This window comes from Panthera tigris, chromosome A2 (assembly GCF_018350195.1).
Source record: "Panthera tigris isolate Pti1 chromosome A2, P.tigris_Pti1_mat1.1, whole genome shotgun sequence".
In the NCBI taxonomy this organism is placed as follows: Eukaryota; Metazoa; Chordata; class Mammalia; order Carnivora; family Felidae; genus Panthera; species Panthera tigris.
The window spans coordinates 102126797-102146303 of record NC_056661.1 but is presented as its reverse complement, the minus strand read 5'-3'; positions in this window follow the sequence as shown (position 1 = coordinate 102146303).

The window sequence follows — 19507 nt, the reverse complement described above, 5'->3', positions numbered from 1 at the left end:
GTCTATTCTCAGATCCATGTTTGGAGTTTTTTTCTTCCTTCCTTCCTTCCTTCCTTGATCTTGGGATATTATTTCCTTTTTTTCCCCCAAGTTTACTTATTTTGAAAGAGAGAGAGAGAGAGAGAATGAATGAGCAGGGGAGGGACAAAGAGACAGGGAGAGAGAGAGAGAATCCCAAGCAGGCACCATGCCAGAGAGCCCAACGCAGGGGTCAAACTCATGAACCATGAGATCCTGACCTGAATAGAAATCGAGTCAGTCGCTTAACTGACTGAGCCACCCAGGCGCCCGCCCCTTGGGGTATTATTTCTGTATGACTTCTATGAGATTCATTTTTTCCTCTCTTCATACTTGGAACTCTCTGGCAGAATTACATATGAATAAGGATAATGTAAACTATATCGCTGTATTCAATCGTATCCTCTCAATGTATGGAAGATTTCTTAAACTGGTCTCTCATGCACTCTAAATGTGACATTAAAAATTAGCAAAACATTTTTATTTATTATTTATTTTTCCATAAAAATACTATTTTATTATACATTTTTAAAATTTACATCCAAGTTAGTTAAGAGTCTCTTATGTTCGTCCCCCTCCCTGTTTTTATATTATTTTTGCTTCCCTTCCCTTATGTTCATCTGTTTTGTATCTTAAAGTCCTCACATGAGTGAAGTCATATGATAGTTGTCTTTCTCTAATTTTGCTTAGGATAATACTTTCTAGTTCCATCCACGTAGTTGCAAATGGCAAGATTTCATTCCTTTTGATTGCCGAGTAATACTCCTTTGTGTGTGTGTGTGTGTGTGTGTGTGTAAATGGATATATATACATATATATATGTGAATGGATAAAGAAGATAAATAAATAAGATAAATAAATAGATAATAAGATAAATAAATAAAAAGATAAAGAATGGATAAAGAAGATGAATATATATATATACATATATATACATATATATGTATATACAAGATATATATACATACATATACATATATATACAAGAAGATGAATATATATATACATATATATACATATATATGTATATGAATATGTATAATATGTATATATATGTATATATGTATATGTGTGTGTGTGTGTGTGTGTATATATATATATATATATATATATATATATATATATATATTCATCTTCTTTATCCATTCATCCATCGATGGACTTTTGGGCTCTTTCATACTTTGGCTATTGTTGATAGTGCTGCTATAAACATGGGGATGCATGTGCCCCTTTGAAGCAGCATACCTGTATCCCTTGGATAAATACCTAGTAGTGCAATTGCTGGGTCGTAGTTCTATTTTTAATTTTTTGAGGAACCTCCATACTGTTTTCCAGAGTGGCTGCACCAGTTTGCATTCCCACCAGTAGCGCAAAAGAGATCCTCTTTCTCCGCATCCTCACCAACATCTGTTGTTGCCTGAGTTGTTCATGTTAGCCATTCTGACAGGTATAAGGTGGAATCTCATTGTGGTTTTGATTTATATTTCCCTGATAATGAGTGATGTTGAGCATTTTTTCACGTGTCAGTTGGCCATTTGGATGTCTTCTTTGGAGAAGTGTCTATTCATGTCTTTTGCCCATTTCTTCCCTGGATTATTTGTTTTTTGGGTGTTGACTTGGATAAGTTCTTTATAGATTTTGGATACTAACCCTTTATCTGTTATATCATTTGAAAATATCTACTCCCATTCTGTCAGTTGCCTTTTAGTTTTGCTGATTGTTTCCTTTGCTGTGCAGAAGCTTTTTATTTTGATGTACTCTCAATACTTCATTTTTGCTTTTGTTTCCCTTGCCTCCAGAGACATGTCACATAACAAGTTGCTGCAGCCAAGGTCAGAGAGGTTTTTGCTTGCTTTCTCCTCGAGGATTTTCATGGCTTCCTGTCTTACATTTAGATCTTTCATCCATTTTGAGTTTATTTTTGTGTATGGTGTAAGAAAGTGGTCCAGGTTCATTTTTCTGCATGTCTCTGTCCAGTTATCCCAACACCACTTGCTGAAGAGACTGTCTTTATTCCATTGGATATTCTTTCCTGCTTTGTTAAAGATTAGTTGGCCATATATTTGTGGGTCCATTTCTGGGTTTTCTATTCTGTTTCATTGATCTGAGTGTCTGTTTTTGTGCCAATACCATACTGTCTTGATGATTACAACTTTGTAATACAGCTTGAAGTCTGGCATTGTGATTGCTCATGCTTTGGTTTTCTTTTTCAAGATTGCTTCAGCTATTCGGGGTCTTTTCTGGTTCCATACAATTTTTAGGATTGTTTGTCCTAGTTCTGTGAAGAATGCTAGTGTTATTTTGATAGACATTGCATTGAATATGTAGATTGCTTTGGGTAGTATTGGCATTTAAACAATATTTGTTCTTCCCATCCATCCAGGAGCATGGAATATTTTTCCATTTTGTGTGTTTGTGTGTGTGTGTGTGTGTGTGTGTGTGTGTGTCTTCTTCAATTTCTTTCATAAGTTTTCTATAGTTTTCAGTGTATATATTTTTACTTCTTTGCTTAGTTTTATTCCTAGGTATTTTATGGGTTTTGGTGTAATGGTAAATGGGATCAATTCCTTGATTTCTCTTTCTGTTGCTTCATTATTGGTGTATAGGAATGCAACCGATTTCTGTGCCTTGATTTCATAACCTGCAACTTTGCTGAATTCATGGACCAGTTCTAGCAGTTTTTGGTGGAATATTTTGGGTTTTCTGTATACAGTATCATGTCATTTTCAAAGAGTGAAAGTTTGACCTTCTCCTGGATGATGTGGATGTCTTTTATTTTTTTGTGTTGTCTGATTGCTGAGGCTAAGACTTCCAATATTATGTTGAATAACAGTGGTGAGAGTGGACATCCCTATCTTGTTTCTGACCTTTGGGGGAAAGCTCTCAGTTTTTCCCCATTGAGGATGATATTAGCATTGGGTCTTTCATATATGGCTTTTATGATCTTGAAGTACGATCCTTCTATCCCTACTTTCTTGAGGGTTTTTATCAAGAAAGGATGCTGTATTTTGTCAAATGCTTTCTCTGCATTTGTTGAGAGGATCATATGGTTCTTGTCCTTTTATTGATGTGGTAAATCACATTGATTGTTTTGCAGATATTGAACCAGCCCTGCATCCTGGATATAAATCCCACTTGGTCATGGTGAAAAATTGTTTTAATGTATTGTCAGATCCAGTTGGCTTGTTGAGGATTTTTGCATCCATGTTCATCAGGGAAAATGCTCTGTAGCCCTCCTTTTTCATGGGGTCTGGTTTTGGAATCAAGGTAATTCTTGCTTCATAGAGTTTAGAAATTTCCCTTCCATTTCTATTTTTTGGAACAGCTCCAAGAGAATAGGTGATAATTCTTCCTTAAATGTTTGGTACAATTCTCCTGGAAAGCCATCTGGCTCTGGACTCTTGTGTTTTGAGAGATTTTTGATTACTAATTCAATTTCTTTACTGCTTATGGGTCTGTTCAAATTTTCTATTTCTTCCTGTTTCAGTTTGGTAGTTTATATGTTATTAGGAACTTTTCCATTTCTTCCACATTGCCCATGGTGTATAATTGCTCATAATATGCTCTTCTTATTGTTTTTATTTCTGCTTTGTTGGTTGTGGTCTCTCTCATTCTTGATTTTATTTATTTGGGTCTTTTCCTTTTTGATCAAACTGGCTAGTGGCTTATCAATTGTGTTAATTCTTTCAAAGAACCAGTTTCTGGTTTCATTGATCTGTTCCACTTTTGGTTTTGATAGAATTGATTTCTGCTCTAATCTTTATTACTTCCTGTTATTTGCTGTTCTTTTTCCAGTTCTTTAAGGTATAAGGTTAGGTTATGTATCTGAGACCTTTCTTCCTTCTTTAGGAAGACCTGGGCTGCTATATACTTTCCTCTTATGAACAACTTTGCTGCATCCCAGAGGTTTTGGGCTGTGGTGTTATCATTTTCATTGGCTTCCATGGCAAAACATTTTTAAAATTGATCAATAATACAGATTGCAATTGATCTATAATATAGTGAAGTACAAAGAAATATATTCAATAAATTGGTACAACACAAACTGACTTGTTACACTGTACTCTTAAAGTAAAACATCTGGGGACACCTGGGTGGCTGAGCTGTTTAAGCATCCACTTAGGCTCAGGTCATTATCTTAAGGTTCCTGAGTTCCAGCCCCTCATGGAGCTCTCTGCTGTCAGCAGGGAGTCTGCTTCAGAGTCTTTGTCTCTCTCTCTGCACCTCCCCAGCTTGCTCTCTTTCTCAAAAGTAAATGAACATTTAAAAAAGAAAATAACTTTAATTTTTGCCTATACTTAAACTTCACATAAGTGGAATAGCAGAGTATGTGTTCTGCAATATGGTGATTTATAAAAATATATATTTGGTTTTCCTCTGTGGTCCATAGCTCACAGATCCTAAAAGCTGTGGAATTTCCCATGATAAGGGCAATAAAGGTGTATTTTGTTATGTTAATGAGGGAAAATTTTGAATCCCCCCAAGGGTGGGGGCTGGTTGCAGGACTAATGTGTTCCTGTGATCAAAGCATGGGAACCTTTCATTCTATCCAATCTGTAGCCAGTCAGTTAGAAGCAGCACAGGTAACAGTCTGGGTTTGCAACTGTCTTTTTAAGTGAGGGATGGAGAGCAGTCTTGTAGGAATAAACACTTAACCAATGAAATCTGATACTGTCTCCAGATATATCCTGTCCAAATTATGTTGAGTTCTTGGACACCCTTCTGCTAAGAATTGTTTGGTGTTGTGTGTGTGGGAACCCTATGCATGTTAGAATTTGGGTCTCGGGACCTTAAAATATGTTCTTCTCCATCTGGGTTCTTCAGTAAATATTCTCTGTGATAATTATCCACGTTGGGTAGCAGTACTTTGTTCATTTTAATTGCTTTACTATATTCCAGTGAGTTAACATTTAGTGATGGCTTGCAATGGTGATAGATATTTGGACTGTTTACAGCTTCTGGGTATTACAGATAATACTGTTAGGAACATTTTTGTATATGTCTCGTCCTGCACTTGTGCACAAATTTCTGTTGGGTACATACGTACATAATGGCATTGCTAGGTCTTAAGGAATTCCTATGTTCAACTTGAAAGTTTTCTTAACTTATAACAGTTTACACTCCTGTTGCCCTCTATCTTCACACATATTTGTCTTTTTAACACTAGTTATTTTGGTGGATATGTAAGTGGTATCTCAATTGCTTCCAATCTTCATTTCCCTGATGATGCTAAGGTAAACACCTGGTCATATGTGTTTTTGCCATTTGGATATACAATACAGTTTAATACCAATACAAATCTGTTCTCAAATTTTCTTTTTCTTGTCTTTAAAAATTAACATGTAGGGTTTGTTTTTTAAAATAGTTTGTGAATTTGGATATGTGTCAAATATCTTCTCTTAATTCTGTGAGTAGCCTTTTCATTCTTTGTGACATCTTGTTGACTAAAATGTAGAGATTTGAATGTAGTCCAATTTGAGAAATTTTTCCTTCATGAACAGTATAGTTTTTCTTCTCTTAAGCAATTAATTTCTATGCTATGGAAATGGAAATAATTTTCTATGTTAGCTCCTGGTTGTCTCTCAAACCTTTGTGATTTCCCAATCTGCCTTTGTTGTTCTGGTGGCTTCCAGTAGTTGAGGGTGTGCCAAGATCCAAAGGTGTACCAAAGGAGAGGATTGCAGTTAGTGCCTAGATATAGATGGATTCGAAGACCAACCCTCAGGCACCAGCTAGGAAAACTGCAGGTAAGTCCCTTCTAGGGGCCAACAGAGATGGGCATTTTTAACTGTTCTCTCTGTGCTGACCCTGGTGTATAGCCATGAGGAGGGGACGTGCCCCTGTGCCCATTTAAAAACTGCACCTTTGTTTGCTACAGTCCTGTGGAATTTATGAAGTGCAGAACCTGTTGGCTACCAGGGCTAGGTGATTTTGAATGCAAACTCTGTTGGCCATCAGTCTCAAAAGCTGGAATACCAGAAGTGTGTACAAATTGCTTTTGGGGAGATACTGGTAACCTGGTTTTATTATTGTAGTGAGCCAGAAGGAGATGGCTGGGGACATGTCCACAGGCTTCTCCAGTCTCTGGGGGAGGATTACCACCAGCCTTTAGAAGTGTGCTAAATTAGAAGCTGAACTCTAAAGCGTCAGCTTATAAAGAGGCAGGTAGATCAATCACCTCCAGGGAAAAACTTTGAAATGGGTGTTTTTCCCTGTTTCTTCTCTGTGCTGAGTTCTGGGGGGATCATCAGGGCAAGGGCCACTTTGTTTGCTATAGCCTTGTGAGTCTCATGGACACAAGCCCCATTGGCTTTCAGAGCTAGGTGTTCTAGGGCTCCATTCCTTGGGTGGGAGTCTTAAAACTTGTCACACCAGATGTGCAGTGCAAAATTTTTGCTCCTTGGGGAGAAGCTAGGAGTTGAAGTTTCCCTCCTCATTAGGCACTGTGCCTGCGGTAGGCTTTATGATGAGAGTACTTCAGTTTTTTGGACCCATTTGGATGTGGGTAGTTTCTCATTTTACTGATGTGTAGGGGTTTCTTAGCTAGTTTCTGGACTTCTTTCACAGGAAATTACTCCGTGTATAGCTATACAATCATTGCATCTGTGGGAAGAGGGAAATTCAGGAACCTCCTAGTCGTCATCTTGGCAGACCTCTCAGCACATAATTACTTTTTGTAAATCATTCTTATACACTTGAAAAAAGTGGGCATTCTACATTTGTTGGGTACAGTTTTGTGTTTATATTAGGTCAACTTTGCTAAAGATTTTGCTCACATTCATATATACTGATTTTTTTGTTGTTTTATTGATTTTTCTATTACTTATTAAGAGACGTTTTACCATCACCCACAATAATGGTGTATTGGTCTCTCTTTTACATTCCTTCAATTTTGTTTTATACATTTTGAAACTATATTTTAGGTGCATATACAGTTGTTATCTAATAAGGAAATAAGTATGTTTTTTTTACTTTCCCTATACTTAAAATAGGACTTTTAATATTACCCATATCATAAGGCCATTGTGGACATTAAATGAGTTAATATATTTGAAGTTCTTTGGAGATTTCCTGGTGTATTAAGTATTACATTTGCATTTTCCATATTTTTTCATTTATTAAAAATGTTTTTTTAGCTTAAAAGTAGTCACTTGGAAACAATTGGAATATTTTTTTAATCAGCAAAAAAAAAATAAAAATGAAAAAAAAAAAAGCTTAGAAAACAAAGGCATAAAACCAGTTGACACAAATAAGGCTGAGTATGTCAGAAGTGAAAATTAATGTAATGAAACTTTACTCCCCTAGATAAATGGGAAAAAAAGTATAAAGATGAAAAGATACATAAAACCTCTAAACATAGTGCCTCAAAGACATGCTTAAAAACATTACTGGTAAAGATGGTTGGCTATTGACCAAACTGACTTTTCCTTCCTGACAGCACACTTCCTAGCTTTTTTGTAGTTAGGTTTGACCAAGATCCTGTGTTCTGGGCCACACAGAATGAGAGCAGAAATGTCTTGCCCCTTTAAGGCCTGCTGTATAAAACCTTCTTAAGGGCAAAGCTTTATACCTTTTCTTCTTCTGCCAGCCAGACATCAGTGTTCACAAGAAACATGGCTGCCATGTGGTGAAGGACACAAGGCAAAAAAATTGAAGGAGCTCGAATCTTTTAATCACTGCCTATCAGAAGAGCTGTCCCCCAATTAACAATTAATCTTAAATACAAACAGTAGGAAACATTTACTAGGAGAACACTAGCAAACAAACAAAAATAAATCTCAATGTCAATAATTATTTGATATAAAAAGCATTAATGAGTAAAAAAATTCCATGGATTATTTCATATTCATAATGTGTAAGATCCACAATGTGCATGTAACAATTATGAACTTTTACTAAGTAACAAAATTAATACTGGGCCAAGAACATCATAAAACACAATTATAGAAATACAAGAGAAAATACAAAACCAAAATTGTTACAGGACAGTTTAATGACTGAGTCAGACTTCGACTGAACAGGTAAAGTAGCATTAATAAAAAACAATTATATACTAAACTGAAAAGAAAATCTCATTAAAGTAGCAAATATACAGATTAAATCTGATAATCATCATCCAGTACAAGATGAAATATTAAGAGCCAAACCAAATGTTTATTCATTTATTATTGATCAACAATGCAATTAAACCTATAGTTACCTATTATTTATAAAACGTAAATATGATTTCATTAAATTTAGCAACTTTTACTGATGAAAATCTAAGAGTTCACAAGTAAAGAAATTTGTCTTTCATATAATCAAAAGAAAGCATCTTAATTCAGTAAATGTGCATAGTGTTAAAATATGAAACAGACACAATTATAAATGTGAGGTAAAGTCATTCTTCATTTTTATTTAACATTTCCCTATATTTTCATACCAGCATCTATTATATATGAAACAGAAGAAAATATGTTTTAGAAATAAAGTGAAAAAAATTATTATGTCTGCTAATATGTTTACATGTATAGACAACATAAAAGAATTTATAAAATCTGCTTAAACTTAATGAGAAAAAGATAATGTTCCTGGAACAAATAAAGAAGCAAGAATAAATAGCTTTCCTATATACTTTAAATTGTCATAAGATGTCTATTCAGTTGCAACAAAACAAATGAATACCAAGAAAAAAAAAATAGGGGGATTTATGTAATGACAGGATTTACTGAAAATTCAAAAGAAGATTGTAATGAATCTTTCCTGATAATTTTTCCTGGATGGACAGAGTAAATGTGTTTTTCTCCACTTTTCATCTATTTTCAATTTTAGAGAAATTACTCTCAAATATGTTTTCAGTATTTGGGCAAGGATGTATTGGCCTTAATTAGGAAATGAGGAAAGTAAAAACTAGTTTTAAGAAAGAGAGAAATAAAGGAGAATAAATTTCATTAGTATTTAAAAACAACATGGGCACAAAACAAGTTTCAAAGACTAAATAGATATGAAGCAAAGTGCTACTAGAAACAAAATATAAGGATATAGGAATATATAGGAAATACAAGGATAAAGGAATTTCCAACACATATAACTGAAAATTTTGGTTATTTAAATAAAATATAAAGAAAGTTTAAGTAAAATATATAGACCAATAATCATTAATTTCAATATGAAGAATTACTCTAAACATAAATGGAATGGACTACAGCAGAAATAAAAAGTTAATATACCTAACTATAAAATATTTTTAAAATATCATAAAATAGTAAGTAATTTAGGTAAACACATATAACAAGACAGAAAAGACACAAATAGTATTGCAGATATATGCTTGTTATCCTTAAAATACAAAGTCATCTTATGAATAAATTAAAAAAGAAAAAACTTCTTAGACTTTTATTGTAAGTGGCAATGAACTATAAGATAATTTATGAAAGAATAAAAGATCAATAACCATAAGAAAATATACTGTTTCAGAAATGATAAAAACTGAATTAAAGTAATAAAATCTTCCTTTTCACTACCAAGTTTGTAAAACTATTGAAAGAAATAATGATAACCAAATGTTGTAAATGTGTGGAGAACCAAAATGTGCATATACTCCTTTTGGGAGTTTGTTATGATAAAACATTGCCAGACAGCAATCTATAATATCTATCAAAAGCCTTAAAGATACATATATACTTTCACCTAGTAAGTAAGTTTATATCTATGAATCTTCAGAGTAGTAAAAATATCAAAACAAAGTAAGGTCCAAAATGCCAGGAATTATATCTTTAATTATATGGAAGTTTTATGTTCTTTTTAGCTTTCAAATTCTCAACAAGAAACATGCATTTTTTTAAATTAGGGATAATCAATATAATTAAATATCTTGTTAATTTTGTTGTTATGTGAAGCCATGCAATAAAGAAAATAGAGATCATACATATTTTTGAGCACCTGCTAATGAGGATGTTAATAACTTGCTCAAAAAACTGTTGTGAGGAAAAAAAGAAAGAAAGGAAAAGGAAAGAGTAAGTTAGTCTGGGGAAATATTTTTAATAAATAAAATGATAAATGGATAGTATAGAAAATGTATTTTTTAATGTTTACTTTTGAGAGAGAGAGAGAGAGAAAGAGCGTGAGCAGGAGAGGGTCAGAGAGAAAGGGAGACACGGGATCTGAAGCAGGCTCCAGGCTCTGAGCTGTCAGCAAAGAGCCTGATGAGGGGTTGAACCCACGGACCACAAGAGTGTGACCTGAGCTGAAGTCGGATGCTTAACCAACGGAACTACCTAGGTGCACCTAGAAAATGTTTAAATAATTTTTAAAATCTGGTGTGAAAAATTTTTAATAAAAATAGACAAATGATATGAGCTATTCATCTAAGGGTGAGCAACTTTAAAAAATATTAAAATAATAAAATGATGCTCACTATCAATCATAATGATGAAAAGATGTGAATTCTATTTTATACTCATAAAATTGGTAAAAATTAAAGTCTAAAACCAATATTAGAAAATGTTTATGGCAATGGGAACTCTCATACACTACCAGCCACGTGTAAAATATGCAGTAATATTGAAAGGGTGCAGGGGCACCTGGGTGGCTCAGTCCGTTAAGTTTCTGACTTCGGTCCAAGTCATGATCTCACAGTTCCTGAGTTTGAGCTCTGCATCCGGCTCTCTGATGTCAGCTCAGGGCCCCTTCAGATCCTCAATGTCCCTCTCTGCCCCTCCCCCACTTGCTCTCTCTCTCTCTCTCTCTCTCTCAAAAATAAATAAACGTTAAAACAAAAGGGTGCATTTCATAGAGTCTAAAAATTTTAGCCAAGAAAAATGTAGGCTCATATACATCTATTCAAGTATGTCACTCTAGCTTTTTTAATTTTTTATATAATGTTCTCCAACTGGAAATCCCCAATGTCTTTTAAGAATAAAATGAGAAAATTGTGTTATAATCTATAGTTGGACTCTATAGAGAATGGTGAATGAAAATCGAGAACTGGAGAAGAATGTATAAATTAAAGAAAAAGACTCACATGATGTTAAAAACATTTGAAGCACTGCTATCTACATACACATTTCTATCAGCTATTATCTATCGTTTATCATAGAAGTAAAAAGTAAAAGTAATACACACTTCTGGGAAGTATATAAATAAGAAATAAATGCCAAGCAGGATGGTGGTCACATTTGGGCAAGCAGTAGGGGCCCACAGTAGGAATTGAGGAGTAAGCTGGATTCACCAACTCTAATTTTAATATGTTATTTCCTTTAAAAAATGAATTGAAGAAAATCCTATAATGTTGCAGTTTGACAAAGCTGGGTATAGATTTACAAATCTCAAATTTTAGATTCTCTATAATTTTCTGTACTCTTTTTATAAGGGAAAGTAAAAAATAAATGTTCATCTGAACTTTGTTTTTTTTTCCTTAGAGAGAGCGAGTGAGCGAGCCAGGGAGAGGGCAGAGGGAGAGAAAGCAGGCTCCACGTGGAGGGCCCAACGTGGGCCCTCACAACCGTGAGATCATGACCTGAGCTAAAATCTAGAGTGGGGTACTTAACTAACGGAGCTACCCAGGCATCCCAGGTGAGCTACCTTGATTAGAATATAATAATACTTAACCACATCACACAGCATGGCTTCTGGAGACAAGCATAAAGTAAAATCACAGTGTTCTATGGGATTATGGAGAAATTTTGATCTCATCTAATTTGATGATCTGGATATTAATAATAGATATTAAAGGGATATTTTGTGAAGGGTTTGACTCTTAAGGAGACTATGAGATCTCTCAAGCCAAGCATTCATCCATCTGGTTAGGCTTCTGTTTATTAACTGTGGACTGACCATGTGTAGAAGACATAAATGTAGGTTGAAAAAGGGATAATATGTTGATTTACTATAGTTCAAACTCTCCCTTCAGATTCTAAGTGTGATAAATATGGTTTTACTTCTTGTGTTTGAGGTATTGTAATAGCAATGTGTATGTTTCATCTCATTTAATACTCACGTCATTCTATGAAGTACATGTTAGTGTTATCTTTATAAAACTTTTGTTTACAGAAACTAAGAGCATGTCTTAGGTTATACTGCTACTAAATACTCTAAACAATATTTGAAACCAAAAAGTCTGACTCTGAAGTCTATTGTTCTTAACAGAATTCCATACATGAGATGACAGTGGAAAAATTGCAAGCATTAGGATTAGATTCTGATATATGATCATAGGATTTAATCCTTATTTTTGTTAGAACTTCGTCAGGTGTCAAAATCTGGGATTTTTCCTTTTTATTATTATCTGTTCAAATTATTACTATTGTAGGCCAAAAAGAGAGCAGTGGATCTCATTTTTGCTAATGCTATTACATAGTTGACATATGAAAACCATAAACTATTCACAACAGAGCTGAGGGATATGAGGAATAATGGAATCTGAGTACGAAGTGAAGCTGCAAAATGAAAGTAATTCAGTGCCAAAATCCCAGTAATGGGTCAGCTAAATCATTAACATAAGACAATGTTCACCACCCTAATAGGATAGTGCACGGTCTCCTGAAAACTGACGTGGGAAATGCTTTCCAAAATAAAAACACAGAGACAAAAACCCACACTCTATTACTAGAGATGTGTGTGGCCGTCTTGGACTTAATAGTTCCATTTTGCCCACTGACCTAACACCACAGTGCAAAGAGTAAGACATTAACAAAGTGAAATGGCTCATTAAGCACTCACACAGTCCCTTGGCAGTGTTAAAATCTTGCCATTTACTGTGTCATTGCCAAGTGTTCTTTTATCAGCAAGGAGGGCCATAGAGAACGGGTCCAGTGGAAAGGAGTGTGTAGACAGTCCTGCGCCATTAACTTCCACCAGCTAAATCAGTCCATCATATAAATGTGGCCCTATCTAAACACTCCAATTCATAACAGAATATATTTCTCCTCTATCTAGAAAGGAAGAAAGTTAAAACAAAAAAAAAAGCCTAAGGAGTAAACACCATAATCCTTGGCACATCAATGCTCTTCTTCTTCTTCTTTTTTTTTTTTTTTTTTTTTTTACAAATAAAGTAAAAATCTAACATGGGAAAATTCTAAGAAAGATTCAGCCATGACTTTGTGGGCTAAGGAAAAATCTCATTAGATGAAAAGCATGAGAAAGTATCTGTAAGAGAAGGACAAGCTTAATCAAACATGATCCAAAAAACATATCTTCCTAGAAAATTAGATATGCTGGATCCATATCTTAAAGAGTTTGTATTAGAAAGGAAAACTGTTTTTGTTCAAAAATTGACATTTCCAGAAAATCTGTAAAAATAGTGATGGTGAACAAAATTGCATTAACAAATGACACTTAACATTTTGCATTCTTAAAACAGTCTTCGTAAATTGCTCAGACTATTATATATTACATTACCTTCATTTCAAAAATCATAATAAGCTCAAATACTTATATAGTTTACTATGTACCAGGCACCACCCTATATGCCTTAGAATATTTAAGAAGATAAAACTAAGGCAGAGAGGTAAGCAACTTGTTCAAAGTTAAGTAGTTACAAGATGCTGCCAGAATTAAATCAAACCTTAACTCATCTACTATTTTAGAGATTAGTAAATATTTTCTATAAAGGGTTATAGTGATTATTTTAGGCTTTCAAGTCATAAAGTTCTCTGTCGCAACTACTTAATTCTGCCCATCCTTATAGCATGAAAGCTGGCAGACATTATATAAACAAATTGTCATGGCTGTGTTCCAATAAAACTTTATTTACAAACACAGGCCATACTGCAGATGAAATGCATTATACAAAGGACCTTTGTAGTTCCTAGTGATATCTCCTCAAACTGAGATTCAGAAGACATTGTTATTATAATTCTCAAGAGAAAATATTTCTAAATTGTGTATTATTAAAAACATACTCACCTCAGACTTCTTTCTTATTTCTCATTTACTATTGAGAGGCTGTCTGTATGTTTTTGCTGGGACACAGGCAGCTGCAAGCCCTTGAATGTAGAATTTATCTCACTTGGAATCTTATCATCTTTGATATCCAGCTCCAATTCTTAGGCTCATACCAAGCCAGATTAATCAGTTCAACCCTGGAGTAACAATCTAACATTCCATTCTCCTTCATATTCTGTTGCAGTCTTTTTTCTCATTATTATCTTCCTCTTAAAAAACAGAACAGGGGCACCTGGGTGGCTCGGTTTGTTAAGCGTCCAACTTCGGTTCAGGTTATGATCTCCCGGTTTGTGAGTTCGAGGCCCGCATTGGGTTCTGTGCTGAGAGCTCGGAGCCTGGAGCCTGCTTCAGATTCTGTGTCTCCTTTTCTCTCTGCCCTCTCCCACTTGTGCTCTGTCTCTCTCTTTCAAAAATGAATAAATGTTAAAGAAAAAAAACCAGAACAGAGCAACAACAGCAATAGCATCCTTATGGTAACTATATATAATCTTTTAAATGCTTTATCTTATTGGAATAATGCAGCAATTTAAATAAATAATGGTAACTGCTATGTTAGGGGCGATTTTCCCAGTCATCACTGTCAAATAAGAATAATCACTTCAGTGTCACTAGATTTATCTCAATTACTTACAATGTTTCTACATAATAAGCAAATCCCTCAAAAACTTCCCTGACATAACTTGCTTTTTTTATTTGAAGTATTTTCTGTGAGATATATCAAGGGACTCAATGTTCCCCTGATCATGACGGGGGAATATAACGTTTAGTTGCAAATTTTTAATAGGACCTTTCCAGGCTGTAGAAGAGCCTGGGAATTAGTGTTCCTTATATTTATATTGTATCCTGTGGGTAAAGAATGAAATCCCAATTGTTCCTTAGTGGGGTCTCTAGTAGCTTGAGGAATGAGCCTTTCCTGGTGCAATCAGAGCCACTCAGAAACAGTAGAATTTCTGAATTCCTAAAATGTTAAATTTCTTTCATTTCAAGAAAAGAGGAGATGCTGTTTATTGCATAAAGTTTTTTTAAAGACCATCATATTAATTATAGAATTTATTTATCTCTCTCCAACAAATTATCTTAAAAATAAAACTTATTTTGTGTTATACTAAAGACTGTTTGGAGAACTTTGCTGTCTATATCCAAGGCATATGTTAGGTAAATGACATCTAAGTGATTATATGTATATTATCAGTGATGGCTGAGACAAATGCTCTAAAGTAGATTACTGAAAATAAAAGACACATTTGTGTTCTTTGAATTTTATCAATTTTTTTAAATCATCACCTCATTCAAAAATAGAATGTACATAAAGTACAAAGCCAGATTGTACATAAAGTACAATCATGACAATTAAAATAGATTAATAAAACCTAACATATCATTGCCCACCTTTTTGCAGTGGAACATTGCCAAGGTGCTTAAATGATTCTGACTGTTCTTTTTTGGATGCATCTCTCTCTCTCTGTCTCTCCCTCTCTCTCTCTCACCCTGCCAGAAGCAACCACTAAACTGAATTCTCTTTATTACTCTCTTGCTTCTTTTTATAGTAGTGGTACTGAATCTTGGTTATACAGTGAAATTACCTGGGGAGCTTTAAAATAATTGTGCTTGGGATCCACCCCGAGAGCCTCTGATTTTATTGGTTTAGAGTACAGCCTTCATATTCTGTGGCTGATAGGATAATATCAGTTTTGCAAAAAGTCTTAGTTCATGAGAGCTTTATGTAAGGGCTAGACAAACATTGTAAATTCTCTGACTTGACTCTCCTCAACTTCCATTATGAAAAGATAATACCAAGGCCACGATGCATTCAGTCCCCGTCTCCTTCTCCTTCTTCATACAAGACTGCATGGTGAGTCTGGATTCCTATATATCTTTTTAACCTCTCTTTTCTCTTCTAAATCCTTAGTCACTCTTGTTATTTAGGTGTTTGTTTGTTTGTTTTTAAATCAATATTGAACATGGCCATATGGGGAATAGAAAAACTGTTGGGGAGAATAGATTATCCATGGAGGAAAGAAGAAGCAAATGAGCTTGTCAAATAGGATCTTGTAAAGCCATGCTCAAAGGACTGGATGGATGTAAGCAGAAGACAATCCTTGAAGGAGTGTCAATGAAGTTCAGCTAAAGAACACCAGGAATACACCTGTAGTTGACAAGCTAGATGCGTTGTTGCAATGGGGGAGTGGGGAATACAAGCCATGGGGACCTGTGGTCATCTCAGTAAGAGGTGATAGGAAAAGCCTATAATAGGGTTGGGCTTTGGTTAGGCAATTTTGAGGGTTTATGGAAGTAAAAGTTCACTCCAGACTGGGTACTGTCAGAAAGAGGGGGCAGCTCTATGATTGAATATCTCAATAAGACTTATCATAAGGAAGGTAGACTAGAGCAAGTACAAAGCTGTCATTTGTGATTGACCAGAGTGATCAGATTAATTATTTAACCTGCAGAAACGTGGAAAATGGTTTGGACTCAGGGGCGACTAAAAACAGAGACCAGGGGAGACATTTTTCAAACAGGGATTAAAATCTCTTTGAGGGCCAGAGCTATAGCACTGTTTAACATAATATAGACTCTAATTTCAGGGTTTGCCTCAGAGACAATTGATGTTTTAATGTGATATAGTAACAAGATCATTCATTAATCTATTCACAGTATTCAATAAAGTTTTCATTAAATACTGGCAATGTCAAGAATTTATGTATTCTGAGGAATTAAAATAGAAAGCTGACCTTTTGAAATTGGGTTATTAAATATTTCTCATTTAACCATGTTTCACACTCCAGCTAAGTGTCTTAAATAAAACATGGTTTATGTGTGTATTTATCTGTAGAATGGTAAATGAAATGTTCACTTAATGCCCTAGCAATTCAGTAGCACGGGGATATTTTTAGAAGTTCATGTAAGAACCTAAGACATTTTAAAATAGGAAAAAGGCCATTCAGTCTAATAGAGCTGCTTTTCATCAGAGATATTAAATGTATTTTTCACATGGCAAATTAAGTGAACTGTTAGACTGGGCCATTTTGATACTATCTCACCATTGTAAAATAAAAAAACCTAAACTTATTGCCTAGGTTAAAACAGTCAAGCTTTACATTTTATGCTTAATAGAATTTGGAAACTTGATTGTCACAGTTCATTTGTTGCAGAAGATTTTAAGAGCAAAGCATCGACTCCCACACTCTTAATATTTTTGTGTCATTGAACCATTTAAACAAGTCAGATTCGATGCATTGGATAAAACATTAAGTTTAATATATACAGAAAAATTCCTTAAGTGTGGGAGTGTAAGGGTGAGTTAAGATCAGCAGATTCTAAATGACCCTCTTGAGAAACCTCTAAAACTCCACATATTGGCTATAAACAGCATTTTTAGTTTTATATAGCAATTGGGAAACACCTTGCAATCAAATTAAGGATTTATTTTTTTCGTGTCCATTCCAAAGTTTTGGCAGTGTGCTAGTGTAAACTATTTGCTGTAATTTTTTTTTCCTTTTTATGCTCACATTCATCAACAATGTTAAATTGTGGATCTTTGTACAATTTATCAAATAAAGATTTGCAATGTTAAGGTGGTAAAAATTTTTTAAAAAACAACAACATCATTTGGGACTTCTAGAAGCAGCACTGTTTTTTTGGGTAATATTTTTGCCAAATTCAGTTGTTAAAAGAGTCAGTTGTTTAGTAAATTCTGATCTAAAAAGAAAATAATATAAAAATAATACATTTCTCCCATATGGTCTTTTTATTTCCCTTTGATCTTTTGTTCATCTCACTTAATCACTGTGTCTCACTGCTTCTCTCTTTTTGTTTTTCTCAGAGTTTATCTATTACTTTATCTTACAAATTCTTTCAGATTTTCTGTCCTGTCCCTAATTTACGACTTTCCCTGTGTGACTCCTTCCACCATGTTCCCTACGAAAATTTTCAAATCCGTTCACACTCAGGAGCTATTCCATGTTCTTCACCTAGGACATCTCATTTAAGATGTTTTACAGTATTCTTGGTTATTTTACATTGCAAAGAAATTTCTCAGTTCTAGTAGGAAAATGGCAGTTACCTAATTTGGAATTATGTCCACACATCCTCCTTTAGAAAAGAAAACTGTCAATGCCTCAGACTTACAAGATTACTAGGAAACAAAATTGTGCAAAATTTAGTTTACATGCAGGTGGTGAAATGCAGAGCTCAAATCCCTAGGGCCTGCTCTGGGGCCCATTCCAGGACAAAATATCAAGCAGAAACTGGCAAAGAGGAGAAGGCAGACCCCACTGAGCACTAGGGGAATGCAGACAGACATTACCCCTAGAGAGACAGCAGCAGGGGAAATACTAAGACCACATCTCAAAGGTGGAGAAATCAAAAGGAAGGTGAAAGAGGTTGTGTAAGAGACCCAAGATTTCATTCTTGGGAAGGCTTTGCTTTAGAGGTTCGTGGAAAGGTGAAAACACATAAAAAATTAAAAGATAATTATCTCCATAGTAATTAATTGATTCAGACAATGATGTTAAAGCCACAGGGTTAAAGGGTTAGACAGTCTCAAAGTATTTCCCCATAGGTTCAACGTTAATTAAAAAGGGAAAAAGTGCCTTTACAATGTTGCATCTGGGTAGACACCACATTAACCAAGTGACCAACGTTTTCATGACCAATAATGGGACAAAATGAGGCTGATCTGATTCCCTAAGGACACAATGACACTTTTGTGGTATTCTTGCCAAAAATGCTTGATCTGAATCTAATCCTGATAAAATAATCAGACAAAAACAAACTGAGGAACATTTTCTGAAACATTTGGCTTGTTGTTTTAAAAATAAGATAAGGAAACATTTGCAGAGAAAGGAAGACTGAAGAGATACAAAAATAAATGCAATTCATGGTCTTGGATTGGACCCTGGGTCAGAAAGAGAAAGAAAAATCCCTAAGTTACCTATGACAACATTTGTGTAAATGGATTATATTAAATAATACATTATCAGTGTTAAATCTGTTGAATTATTGTATTGGGTTCAGTAAAGTCTGGTAAGGTAAAAATAACAATAACATATTTCTTCCATATGCTCTTTTAATCTCCCTCCTTGTTCTAAGTTTTAGAGAGGGACTATGATACCTGCCAGTTACTTCAGCTGATTCACAAAATAATAATATTAACAGTTTGCCATCTAGGTGAAGGGTGTATGGCTCTTCAGTGTACTTCTTATAAGTTTTGTGAATTTGCATTTTTGAAAACTGGAAGTTAAAAAAGAGCACAGTAGCGCTGCCATATGAATATGTGTGTTCATTATATCTATTGCAATTGGGGAAAAAATTAAACCTCTTCTTGTAAGTAAGACCTAAATATTTTTGTATGTCTTGTTTGTGCTTATTTGAGTAAGAGCTTTAGCAATGCTTACATCTAGAAGTGAAATATAGGCAAATAAATATATAGATGATGGAATGATAGATGATAGATAATTGTTTGCATAGCATTGTTATATTTGTTTCACTAAGCATGTATCACTTTTAACTTAAAAAGTATTAGCAAAAAATTAGAATAAACATCAAAACACAATGATAATTAAAA